At 38.8% G+C, this 14,063-nt stretch overlaps 1 long non-coding RNA gene across 1 annotated transcript; it reads left to right on the forward strand.

The window, feature by feature from the left end:
* The first annotated feature begins 9,022 nt into the window (after positions 1-9,022).
* LOC123364490 lies at positions 9,023-13,605 on the forward strand. The gene is made up of 4 exons (XR_006577129.1): positions 9,023-9,108; positions 10,121-10,219; positions 12,332-12,385; positions 13,121-13,605. It is a non-coding gene; the product is annotated as an uncharacterized LOC123364490 (long non-coding RNA).
* The last annotated feature ends 458 nt before the right edge of the window (positions 13,606-14,063 follow it).

A 14,063-nucleotide genomic window follows, 5' to 3' on the forward strand; every position in this document is an offset into this window, starting at 1 on the left:
CTCTGCTATCTTACTAGAAAAAGCAAGACTGCACATTGCAAGGTCGTAATACTTTCACACAGTTCACTCTGTCTTACATTATCTTGCTTCTACAAATCTCACGTCATAAGGGTCACAGTATGGCCTGACTCTTGCTAACTGACTAACATGCATTAAAATCCCCTTCAAATCCTTATTAATTCTTTCCTTGCTTCCACACAGGAGTGCAACAGCTCGAAAATTTAGGCCCTTAGATCCAGAACCCCCTCCCAGTCAAGTTAACAAAATTCCAGTTGACATAAATGAAAGCAAAAAATTGCCCTGAACAATGCATATGAAAATATAAAACAAGGAGTTTCTAAAGGAGTTAAAAAAGGAAGAGAGTATTAAACTGGCTAGATCCTAACATGTTCTGGCAGGGGGTGTATGCATGTGTGTAGTAGACTTTCTAGTATCTAATTGGACAAGTCTGTAGTTTAATTTCACAAGCCCTAGAGCTATGTTGATTTGTTTCGGTTGAAGATCTGGCCCAGACAGTCAAATTTGTGGATGTGGAAGCAACAGGTATGTTCCCAAAACCACATGCACATGTCAAAACCTGTGTTAGTGCATTCGAACTGAAATACAGTAATTCTGTATTTAGCAAAAGCAGATTTGTATGGGTGCAGCAGGTGCATTTTTGCCCAAGTTGTGCCCAAGTTTGAACATTTGACTCCAACTGGCTAGCACAGGGACCAGACTGTCTGATGTGGCTGACGTAACACAGCATTATGATTTCTCATTCATTTCTGCATCGCTTTAGTCAACTATGCTTCAATTCATATTTTGGAGGAAGGATTGCCTTGTGGTTACACAGTGGATGGGGCTCAAGAGCTATTGGTTCAGTTCCAAGATCTGACATATTCTTCCTGTGTGTGGGTTTGGATAGGCCACTTATCTCTCTCTGCTTTGGTACCCCAGCTGTTTGCCTTGATCGTGAACTGTCTGGAACAGGACATGCAAAGCACCTTGAACAGCACAACCTGAATTTCATTTGGAACCTGTAAACACTACTGTAATACAAATAATGAATAGCAAACAAAGAGTCCAATTACTCTATCAGTTAGCATTCTGGTTTGTACTGAGAGTTTTGCAAACCATATCAGGAATTATGTGTACCTCTTAGTAACAGGATTGTCCATCTTTACAGTAATAATAATAGTGACTTTATAAAGAACTAAGCCTAGTCTAACAATGAAATAATTGCCAAATGATCAACAGAATTTAAAAATACAGGGTGAAGTCCTGACTAGGGGTGACCAGATAGCAAGTGTGAAAAATCGGGACGGGGGTTGGGTGTAATAGGAGTCCATATTAAAAAAGCCCGAAATATCGGGACTGTCCCTATAAAATCGGGACATCTGGTCACCCTAGTCCTGACTCCATTATAATCAATGGTGTTATCTGTAAACCTTGAAACTGCCATTTATTGCCACACACAGAACTAACCAATAGGCAGCCAAAACTGTCTGGGCTATCCCCTAATAATCTAACTCAGTTACCATAGCAACACAAGATTCTATTACCACGACAACCAAATACACAACAAATGGGAGTTCTGCCATAGATTTTAATGGGGCCAGGATTTCACTCACAGCTTCTGGAGACTGAAGGAAAGGGTGTTTTTCAAGGGGCAAATCTCTAACAGATGGGTTGAACCTTTTGCTTCAAAGCATCTTATAAAAGCAGCATGAAGGAACAGGGCAGGTAACCATGACAACTAGCATCAGTGTTTCTGAATTGAGAATGGAAGCTGAAAGCAGGGGATGGTAAAGTACAATAATGAGTCCTTATGTTTTGCCGCTTATCATGTCTTATTAAAATCTAGCCTTTAGACAAGATAAGAGCTGGGTTATAATTGCTTCCTAAACCTACCGAGTTAAATACATCCCTGGCATGACACTGTCTTTAGCGGAGTTACACCAGGGATCAATTTGTACTTAAAAACAAATTCATATACTACTAAATGTTTTACATACAGGTGGGTAAACTCACTTTGTGTCTAATCCAGTTTTGGCAAGATTGGGTCTCTGGCTATGTGCTCACACAGGTGGATAAGGGATTGTCTGTACATGGAGTTGGTCCTGATTAATTAAATGTGTGGACACTGTTTTAGGGCTTATCTACATGGCGAGTTAGTGAGTGTCACGCCAAGGTGATGTGAGTTAGTGAGTGTCACGCCAGCATGCCACATTACTAACTCGCCATGTTGACAAGCCCCTATTCTGGAATTAAAGGAGGATGTGAATTTAAAGAGCAATAGCACACATTCTGGAATAAGTATTTCACACACGGAGTTATTCAAAACAACTATTGCATTTTAAATTCACACCCTAGCTTAATTCACATGAGTTTTCAAGTGTAAACAAGCCCTAAGAAAAATCTGTTGAACCTGCATATTTTCCTCAGACTGTTACCACAGAGACTATTAATGGTACCAGCCTAGGGCTAAATTCTAGCTCTTCTGCTCTGCTCCTTATAATATGAAACCAAAGCTCCTAGTACCACAGCAATGTAAGTATCAAGAGTACACATATAACTCTGACCTATTAAGATTATATTTATACATAGATTATATGCTTATTTTATAAAAACATACCTCTGAAAAATGTAATGCTTCTTTGAGTGAGCTCCAGGTGCCTTCCTGCCCCATGATAAGTGTTTGTGCAACAAAGTTAAAAACTAGTTAATCTTATAAGACACTGCAAATATTTGGCATCTGGCCAATTTAGAGGACTTCTTCCCTTTGCCCTCCTACCACACAGAGATGAAGAATTTCTCAGTGAAATAAAACTGGACATAAGAAGCAAATTCTTAACAGTGAGGGTAATTAACCTTTGGAACATATTGCCAAGGAATCTTAAACCACAGCTGGATCACTTCGAAAGGATATGTACTAATTAAATCACAATGTATTGGTTTAGTGCAGAAATTATTGGATTCTGTGTCCTGCATTGTGCAAGAATTCAGAGTAGATGAGCATAATGGTTCCTTCCAGCCTTTAAAATCCTGAGATAATATAAATTAGTGTGGCTAATTTACCCCAACTGATGATCTGGCCTTCCAAACCTATGTGAATTCCTTCTGATTAAAATATATGCTGGCTATGTATTATACTGTGCTTTATAGTAGTTATGAAAAGTGGGACGCCTTTTTTTTTCTGTGCACTGCACCTTCAAATTTCCAAGAACTCTGCCCATGTGCAGTGACAGCAGCCATTTTGTTCTGAGTCACTGCTGCATTGCCTTGTGAATTCAGAAGATGGAGAAACACTCTGGACTCCTAGGAGTAAGGCTTCATTAGAACTAGAACAGGGTTACGAAAGCTAATGGCGAGCCAGGAGCTCCTAGCTGAGTGTCTGGTGAAGCTGCTGCTGGGCTGCTTCCAACCAGTTCTTCCTAGCATGTGCTCTGCTTTTAAAGGCACAGTACATACTCCTAACAGCTCCTCATACAGAGACTAGAGCCGCATGAAAAATGTGGACTAATTTTTGCCAAAAAATGCAGTTTCAGATTAGCTGAAACTATTCACAAATTCAACACTAATTCTGCAAATAGTTTCAGAGACAATTTTTTTGGGGGGTGGGGGTGACTAGCTTTGCAAGGGGATTTAGACACCATTCACAACACCAGAGGAGGAGGGGTGTCATCACAGGCCCCCATAACCTTTATCCAGGGGTTAGGGTACTCATCTGGGAGTGGTGAGACCTGGCTTTGAATCTCAGCTCTGGAACTCAGGCCTCTCTACTCCTAGGTGAGCATCCAAACCTCCAGGTTATGGGATATCTGACAGGGGTCTCTCTCAATCTCTCCTGTTGTAGCTGTTTCACTTTGTGTAAATACTTAAATATGTATTGGAGCAGAGGCTTGAACTCAGGTCTCCCAACAGAATGCCCTAACCAGCAGGCTACAGAATCATTCTCTTTCTGGCCTAATGACTTCACAATTATAATCTGCTGTGGAAGCCAATAGACTGTCTAGAGCACAATAGTTTAAACTGGAGATGGGAAAAATAAAAATAAAATAATACAGTGCCTGACAAAGAATGATGACTATAGTGATAAACAAGGACTGCACTGAGTATTCGACTATAGAGAAACATCAACATTAGATTAAATGTGGGTGTTTGAATTTAACAAATCTGCTGTCAGGTGTAAAAGACACAGGACACTAGCTAGCAAAGAATGTTGTCAGTGGCTTCAAAAGTGTGACTCTGAAGTTAATGTCAACAATGGAGTAAATAGGACCATTAGAATATGACAAATCTGATTCCATACAACAGTGTAGGTTGCCCCCTAACAAATATAAGCATATTGTTAAACCATATTGTTAATGTCACATTAGTGCAGCTCAAATCGGTTATGAAATAAAAATGAATTTTCTCAAATTCCAGAATGGAAAATTAAAAAGCAGTATAGGTATGAGTTATGGACGTAGAGAAAGTAACATCAGAAGTTTAGTGTGGAATCCCCCTGTGTAGCCTTAATAAAAGGATTCTGAAAAAAGTGAAACCCTAGGCACTCGATGTCAAAACTACCTCTTCTTTTAATTCCAAAATATTTTTGAATAATTTACTACCATACAAATTCCAACTGCATAGAAAATTGAGTTCTCCTATGTTCTGTTTGTCCACATGCACTTTGTCTTGCCAAAACAGTACTCCTTAATCACCATGTCCTTTCCATAAACAGCCAAGGTGATGCTTGAATAGTACTAGTGACTCATGACCAGAGGCATTCTGCTTTTCCCTCCCTAAGGGAATCTTTGTAGTATTCCCTGCCAGGGGAACGGATTTCCAGAATACTCTTGCCTTGCATATTAATTAGGGCTCTCGATTAATCTCAGTTAACTCACGCGATTAACTCTAAAATATTAATTGCAATTAAAAAATTAATCATGATTAATTGCATTATTAACCAATAGCATGCCAACTCAAATTTATTAAATATTTTTGGATGTTTTTCTGCATTTTCAAATATATTGATTTCAATTACAACACCAAATACAAAGTGTACAGTGCTCACTTTATATCATTTTATTACAAATATTTGCACTGTAAAAATGATAAAAGAAACAGTATTTTTCAATTCACCTCATACATGTACTCTAGTGCAATATCTTTATCGTGAAAGTGCAACTTACAAATGTAGATTTTTTTTGTTACATAACTGCACTCAAAAACAAAATAATGCAAAACTTTAGAGCCTACAAGTTCACTCAGTCCTACTTCTCATTCAGCCAATAGCTAAGATAAACAAGTTTGTTTACATTAACAGGAGATAATTCTGACCAGTTCTTATTTACAATGTCACCAGAAAGTGAGAACAGGCATGGGACTTTTGTAGCCGGCACTGCAAGGTATTTACATGCCAGATATGCTAAACATTGGTATGCCCCTTCATACTTCGGCCATCATTCCAGAGGACATGCTTCCATGCTTCCAAAAAAATGTGTTAATTAAATTTGTGACTGAACTCCTTGGGAGAGAATTGTACGTCCCCTGCTCTGTTTTACCTGCATTCTGCAATATATTTCATGATATAGCAGTCTCGGATGATGACCCATGTTGTTCATTTTAAGAACACTCACTGCAGATTTGATAAAATGCAAAGAAAGTACCAATGTGAGATTTCGAAAAATAGCTACAGCGCTCAACCCAAGGTTTAAGAATCTGAAGTGCCTTCTAAAATCTGAGAGAGATGAGGCATGGAGCATGCTTTCGAAGATCTTAAAAGAACAACACTCCAATGAGGAAACTACAGAACTCAAACCACCAAAAAAGAAAATCAACCTTCTGCTGGTGACATCTGACTCAGATGATGAAAATGAACATGCATCGGTCCGCACTGCTTTGGATTGTTATCGAACAGAACCCATCATCAGCATGGATGCATGTCCTCTGGAATGATGGTTGAAGCATGAAGGGACATATGAATCTTAAGCGCATCTGGCATGTAAATATCTTGCTATGCTGGCTACAACAGTGCCATGAGAACACCTGTTCTCACTTTCAGGTGACATTGTGAACAAGAAGTGGGCAGCATTTTCTCCTGCAAATGTAAATAAACTTGTTTGTCTGAGCAATTGGCTGAACAAGAAATAGGACTGAGTTGACTTGTAGGCTCTAAAGTTTTACATTCTTTTATTTTTGAATGCAGTTATTTTTTGTACATAATTCTACATTTGTAAGTTCAACTTTCATGATAAAGAGATTTCAATACAGTATTTGTATTAAGTGAATTGAAAAATACTATTTTCTTTTTTACAGTGCAAATATTTGTAATAAAAATAAAGTGAGCACTGTACACTTTGTATTCTGTGTTATAATTGAAATCAATATATTTGAAAATGTAGAAAACATCCAAAAATATTTAAATAAATGGTATTCTATTATTGTTTAACAGTACAATTAATCACGTGATTAATCACGATTAATTTTTTTAATCACGTGACAGCCCTATTAATAATACAGTAACTCCTCATTTAATGTTGTCTCACTTAACATTGTTTCAATGTTACGTCCCTGCTCAATTAGGGAACATGCTCATTTAAAGTTGTGCAGTGCACTCTTATTATGTCGTTTGGCTGCCTGCTTGTAAAATTCTGTGGAAGAGCAGCACTTTACAAGGGACTTAGGACTTTCTGGGAGGGAGGGGGAGAAGCAGGGAAGCACAGCATCTCCACTCCTCCCCCTCCCTCCCTGTTTAGCAGCGCTTAGGATTTTCTGGGAGGGAGGGGTAGGAGTGGGGAAGCTGTTCGGCGGCGCTTAGGACTTTGCGGGGGAAGGGATGTGGCATGTTCCAGAGAGGCAGTGGAGTGGGGGTGGGAAGAGGTGGGCCTGGAGTGGAGCAGGGACAGGAAGAGGTAGGCCTGGAGCATTCCCGGCAAAATCCGAGCCTGTTCTCCAGGGAAGCTGCCTCTGCTGCTGCAAAGGTGCTTCCTAGCATCCTTGCCTGCAGTGGGCTGTGCCTGTGTGGGGTAAGCCAGGGGGACTTCCCAACCACAGTACAGTACTGTACAGTATACAGTATAATGCCTTTTGTCTGCCCCCCCCTCCCACAAATTTCCTTGGAACCTAACCCCCTGCATTTACATTAACTCTTATGGGACAATTGGATTTGTTTAACATTGTTTCACTTAAAGTTGCATTTTTCAGAAACATAACTGCAATATTAAGTGAGGAGTTACTGTATCTGGAAGCCTCTAAGAGTAGATGCAAAAAAGGGAAACTGTGCTAGTGCAATTTTTTTTGCTTGAATATTCAGAACAGTTGAAATAACCATCATTGTTTGTTACGAGCTTAATCTCCTTGCCATGCAGGAAATTAAGGCACCCTTACTTGCCATGCAACTTAGGTGACCAACTGCACAATATAATAACAACAAATAGAACATAATCAAAACGAACAGTTGAAAATTATTTGTGAAAACTGTTATATGGATACAAACAGTTCATGAGAAAAAAGAGAGTAGAATTGATAATTAATAGATTTTGCTATAAACAGTTCAACTAGCTCTGTGTCATGTACTTCTGAGACACTTTTCTATACCCACCGGCAACATGCATTTGTGAAAAATTTAAATTAAAACTCTGCTCCCTGAACGCATTGCACTGCTATAGGGTCTGATCCAAAGGCCTTTGAAGCCAATAGGAGTCTTTCCACTGACTTCAGTAGGCTTTGGATCATCTCATACTGCTTGTGCCTCAGTTTTCTGTAAGTTTCTTCCATGGGGAAAAACAGGTGAATAGTCAGGGTAACAGTTTTTTAACATTTCCCCTTGTTTGGTTTCTTTCCTTTGCTAATGAATATAATCTAAAGGCATTAAAAAAAACAGTACACAACAGCAAGGCGATTAAAGGAAGTTTACACCTCTATCGACACATTATATACACATTGACAGCATTGATCTTAAACTTGAATTGCACTGGAATCAGCTTGAGGCTGCTTTATTTAAGAAGTGGTTTAATTTTACCTTCTATATTTTCTTTTAGAGGGAAGACGGAATATGCAGAATAAATGTATTGGAAGACTTTCCTGACAGCCTGTTGAAAACACAAAATTATGAAAGCCTTTTATTTGGGGATGGAGTGGGTATTGGTGGGGGGGGGAGAGAAATTAAAGGTCTCCTGAAGTGAATGAATGGTATCTCCTCCGGCCTTGAAAGCAGAATAACAAGAGAAGTAACTCCTCTTCAAAACAATGAGTTGTCAGATCTAGGCTCTTCACTGTCGAGAATAAAATGAAGTTTTGTTCTCTGATTAAGAGTTGAGAATGAACATGATTTGTCAGGAATCAATCATTATATTATCATATCAAATGTCAGAGCTTTAGAACTATGGAAATATGGGTCTCTAGCATTCTTTTTTTAACCAAAGAGCTGCACAAAGTATTGGAGGCTCAGTTTAAGACCTCAGGAAAAGATGGGGGCAGGTCTATAGAAATAGATGCATGTACAATTACTGCCTCAAGCTCCAAGTGGTCTCAGATTGTAGGAAAGCCACAGAAGCCTACAACTCATAAGTATGGGAATGGTGGGGAATCTAGCTCTGGGACGTCAAAGTACTATCTGTTTTACTCATGAAAGAAAGCAAGATGAGGAAGGGTCAGCAAGTTTCAAACCTGGTCAGGTAAGGAAGGGAAATTTAGGTCAGTGCTATGTGAATGATGTTTAGGCTAGTGGAGCTAACAGTATAGTGCAAGACCCCACCTGTACAAAACCTAGTCACTATCTCTTACTACCCTTTTCAACTTCAAATACCTTTCCTGTTCCTCAAGGTCCACAAATGATAACCATAGCAGTAAAAAGAAGTTATTTTGTTAAGAAAGCCCTCTGAAGTGCCACTGTCAGGTGTTTTCTGTGTATATAGACTAACCTTTTCAGGACAGATAGACATTGTCTTCCTGTGTTCTGGATGAGTATACTGGTAGATTAATAATCATAAAAATAACCCATATTAGCTCTCTGCTACATTTAAGTCTTGATATTTTGTCTAGCAATTTATGATTCAGTGTTGCCAACTCTTGGGATTATATTGTTACCTACATCAAGAAAAACGTGATTGAAATCAATAGGACTGCTAGTGAAATAAGGTACTTCTTAGAGTGAGTAAGGCTATCACAATCTAGCCATTAGTAAAGTACTTTTTAAAAAGTTCCTCTCATTGAAACTTTGATACTAGTTTGGAAAAATTAGATATGCGCACATTTTTCATCTTGATTTGGTGGAACAGACTGTATTAAGTGTTTTGAGAAACAAGAAATCACATTAAATGGGAGCAAGCCCAGGTAATTTAGGGAAAGGGTGAAAGTTAAAAATTCCAGTTAAAGAATGTCCTTTATTACAATAAAATCTCCACTAAACTCTCCACTAAGTAATTCTCAGTAGAACAAGAGGCATGAACAAAGGCTGCAAAAATGTCATCTTATTACTCAGTGGTAGGCACCAGAAGAGCCAATTAAGTTCTTCCTCAAGGGGAGTGGTCCTCCACAATCTTTATCAATCACTAACTGACATGAGTTATAGAATGACTCATATGCCATAAGGGAGTACAGTAATTGCTGGAAAAGATGATTCATAGTGGTGATCATTTTTCTGATGATTCAAAGGGTCCAATTTTGCTCTCATAAGTGTGCAGATCTGGAATAACTCTATTGAAGTAAATAGTCAGAACTGGGCTCAGAGTTTAAAAGTGAGAATACTTCGGGTGCTTGTTTTCATGAGGGCCCAATTTACTAAATACTACATCCAGCTTTCAGACCTTGCAGATCAATTGGGAGGATGCTTGCATGATCTTGGAGGGCTGTGATAATGTAAGCTGGGGAGTTTTTATTGAATCTACTACTCAGACACTAGCAAAATGAACATATGAAAAAATAAGAGCCTGTCTGTTGTCCTGAAAGGCATGTTAATGTGTTCCCTTTTAATGCTCTCTTCACTGAACTTATGGCTAAAAACCCAACCCTTTCTTGATATTATAGCCAATTTCTCATGAAATACGACAAAAAGTCACTGAATTGTTTTATTATTCTTAGAGGAATAAAAAAATAGACCAGTCACTTAAATATTTCATGGGGTTTAAATATGTCTGCCTGTCTGTCTCAGATGTAGTGAATGAAGATGACTTCTGAAAATATATATGCAAACTGTATTTGACTCTAAGGATTTGCCATTCAAACACAACATATTGCCAGGAATCACAAGGTAATTTCCTAATGGGACAAATATTAGAATGGGATTCTTGCAGTGTTTGCATTTAAAGCTGTGGTGAGCTTAGAACTGACTATGACCAGCAGACATGTGAAAACATATTTTATTCTATTCTATATAGATCCTTATACCACATTCATCACTGTAATATTTGAGCACTTTTCAGTAGTGCATTAAGCAATATGATTATACATCTGTCATGTGGTGTTTGTTCTCTCATCCTCTTCTTGGGGGGAGAAGCATGTTCAGAAGCATGTTTTGGAATGATTTTGTTTGATTTAAATATACATGTAGATTACAAGGCCTTTTTGATCATCTAGACTGACCTCCTGTATATCACAAGCCATAGGCCTTCCCTGAATTAATTCCCATTTGAGTTAGAACATATCTTTTAGAAAAACATCCAATCTTGATTTAAAAATTTTCAGTGATGGAGAATCTATGACTGTCCTTGGTAAATTGCTCCAATGATTAACTACCCTTGTGTTTTTTAAAAAAAGATGGGGGGGGGCTTATTTCAGCTTTCAGCTGATGGATCTTGTTATATGTTTGTCTGCTGGATTGAAAAGCCCTCTATTATCAGATTTCTGTTCCCCATGTAGGTAATTATAGACTGCGATCAAGTCACCCCGTAACCTTTTCTTTGATAAGCTAAATAGAGCTCCTTGAATCTTTCACTATCAAGCATGTTTTCCAGTCCTTTAATCATTCTTATGGCTCTTCTCTGAACCCTTTCCAATTTATCAACATCGTCGTGAACTGTGGACACCAGAACTGGACATGTATTCCAGTTGTGGTCACACCAGTGCTAAATACTCAGTAGTCCATTATTTGTTCATTCACAGATCACATTAGCCCTTTTAGCCACAGCATTGCACTGGAAGCTCCTGTTCAGTTGATAATCCACCATGAACCCCAATTCTTTTCCAGAACCACTACAATCAACACTATTACTTTTATTTACCAAACTTGTAATCTTATCAAAAATGATATCTAGTTTGACATCAATTTTCCACATGCCTGTGTTATGAGTGTTCTGAGCCTGATGAATCATCTGAGGTAATTCCCTGTGAGTCCTAATGGTCCAGTCACTCTACAAGCAGGGGACTAAGTAGGTGACTCCAAGGCAGGCCACTAATGAAAGCAGCCACTGCAGTCTGCTCAATGTTGCTACCTTGTTAGAGATACTCCCAGCTTCCTGGAAGTTCTAACAGACTGCCCATGTGCCCTGCCTCTGTCTGTTCTTACTCCAACCCTACCCTGTCACCTGGCTATCTTGAAAGTTTATTGCTATTAATTATATTATCCTTTTAAAATTCTTTTTTAATCGAGTCCTGAATCAAGCATTCCATTATTGTGCCCAGGATAGATGTCAGGCTGACTGCCTATAATTCTCTGGAACATCCCAATTCCTCTTTTTTTAAATATCGGCACATTAGCTTTCTTCCAGTCCTCTGGAACTTCCTTGTGTTCCAAGACTTGTTGGAAATCAACATTAATGATTCAGCAAGCTCCCCAGCCAATGCTATTAAAACTGCTGGATGCAAGGTTTCCAGGCATGCTGATTTTAAAATGTCTAACTGTGGTAGCAGCTGTTTAATATCCTTCTGAGTTACTACTCGAATGGAAAGTGTTTCATCATCAGTATTTGATAGGAACACGTCTGGCTTTTTCCCAGATACAGAACAGAAATATTTTTGAAGACTTTCAGCCATGTCTGTATTATTATTGACAGTTCTACCATTTTGATCTAGTAATGGACCAATACCATTGTTGGGGGGGAAACAATCCTAATATATTTTTAAAAAATCCTTATTCTCTTTAATTCTGCTGGTTCTCCTTCTCTCCTTTTCCTTCCCTTACAAATTTTCTACAATTACTAGCTTCTAACATATTCATTGCTAAGCATAAGCAAGGGATCCCCAGCTGCTTAGCCTGGGTTAGCCCTAGAGGACATGTAAAACTTGCATATTACAGCAGCTTCTATTGCCTTTTGGAACCTAAGACTGTAACTCATGTGTGTGTGTGTGTGTTTACCTGCTTTAAACTTGTAAATAGCTCTTATTTCTTTTTCTTAGTTAATAAATCTTATTTAATTTATTTTAGGATTGGCCACAAGTTTTGTCTTTGGTATAAGATCTAGGGTGCGGTTGACTTGGGGTAAGTGACTGGTCCTTTGGGACTGGGAGTAACCTGAATATTGTTGTGATTTTTGGTGTAAGGGACCATCTGTCACAAAGACAAGCTTACCTTGGTGGCAAGGTAGGTTGGAGCATGCCAGGATACTGTCTGTAACTCCATGTTGAGGCAGTTGAAGCACTTGAGTAGTTCATACTTGATGGTTGGTGAAATCTAAGTATAGAACTCACAACTATTTTGGGGGTTGTGCCCTCCTTCTTAACAGTCTGCCCTGACGTTGGTACTCACACTTGTGAGCCACTCCAGACAGCTTGACAGATGCAATGCTTTTTGAGTTAGGAAATTATCATCTATATTTTTTACAAATTCTGAGTATGTTTTAATACTGGTAGCATGAGGCATACAACATATATTGTAAGAGCAGGATTTTATAATTGTACTATGAGAATTAATGTATCATTTGATTTCATCCTGCCAGCCACTCTTTTTGAATAGCAGAAAGGAATGACCCTCTGGGACGTTGGTAAAAATGCATCTGACAGACTGCCAGTGTCTCTACTGATGTTAAGGCAGGGACAGACCAGAACAGTTCTTATGGCTGATTATGGTCACTGTTTTGTTTTAGGATAAGATTTCATTACAGTATTTGCTATAAGGTCTTGCTTCTTGTATGCATTGAAACTAAGTTGTGTAAGGTTCTTTTGTAATCCCTTTAGTAACCACATAATCCTTTCCAAAATGTTATCCTATCTGAAGGCCTCTGTAAAAGACTGTTTGTGTGGATGAGGAATGTATGCATCAGGAAAAGATAAGGTGTGAAGGCAATTGTTATAGCCAGATGGTCAAGGAAGAAGAAGTGAGAAAACCATCAGTGTGCATCCATAATGAAGGAAGGGCAGATTGATGACCATGAGGTGCAGGCTGGCACCCCTAAGGACAAAACAATTAATTAAATCGGAACCAGAACAGGATGACCCTCTCGGAGGTGTATAGGAATATTTACATCAAAAGATAACACAAGTAACCAGTCAGAAACGGACACAGCAAAATCCATAGACTTCTACTTTCTACAGAGAAAAAAGACTATAAGAACAGAGTGGTTGGCCATGGGACTTTGAGTTCATCTTGCCACACTCCAGGAGCATCGGATTGCAATTGACAGAGCCCGGATCCCCTCTGTGACCAATCCGGCTGGCCACTAGATTGATCCAGACTCTGGACTGGTAACTATAAACATCAACTGGCAGGACTCTCTGTGTGTGTATGTGTATGACTGAAAAGCATATGCTAACTGCTGTATTCTCAATAAATGCGGCATTTTTGCCTTCTCACCTATAAAGATTCCGTGTGCTTCTTCTAAGTATAACAATGTCATTCAGATTGAAGTCCCCCAGGATAATGCAGCTTTTTCTCCTCCACGTTCGAGATAGTTGCTTCAAGAGCTGGTCATCCTGTTCTCTTATGTGATTTGGTGGTCTGCTTCAGACATCAACTAGTGTTGTACTTTATCTGTTAGGACATTGATCCATAAGCATTCTAGATAATTTGGTTCCAAGTTGCCAGTGATTCGAAAACAGGTAATGCCATTTTTGACATAGAGTGCAACTTCCTCTCTTCTTTTCCCATTAGATCTTTTCTAACTAGGTTATGAACATTGATTTTAACATTCCAATTACATGAATTGTCCCTCTTGATTTCA

This window comes from Mauremys mutica, chromosome 2, assembly GCF_020497125.1.
Source record: "Mauremys mutica isolate MM-2020 ecotype Southern chromosome 2, ASM2049712v1, whole genome shotgun sequence".
Taxonomy (NCBI): domain Eukaryota; kingdom Metazoa; phylum Chordata; order Testudines; family Geoemydidae; genus Mauremys; species Mauremys mutica.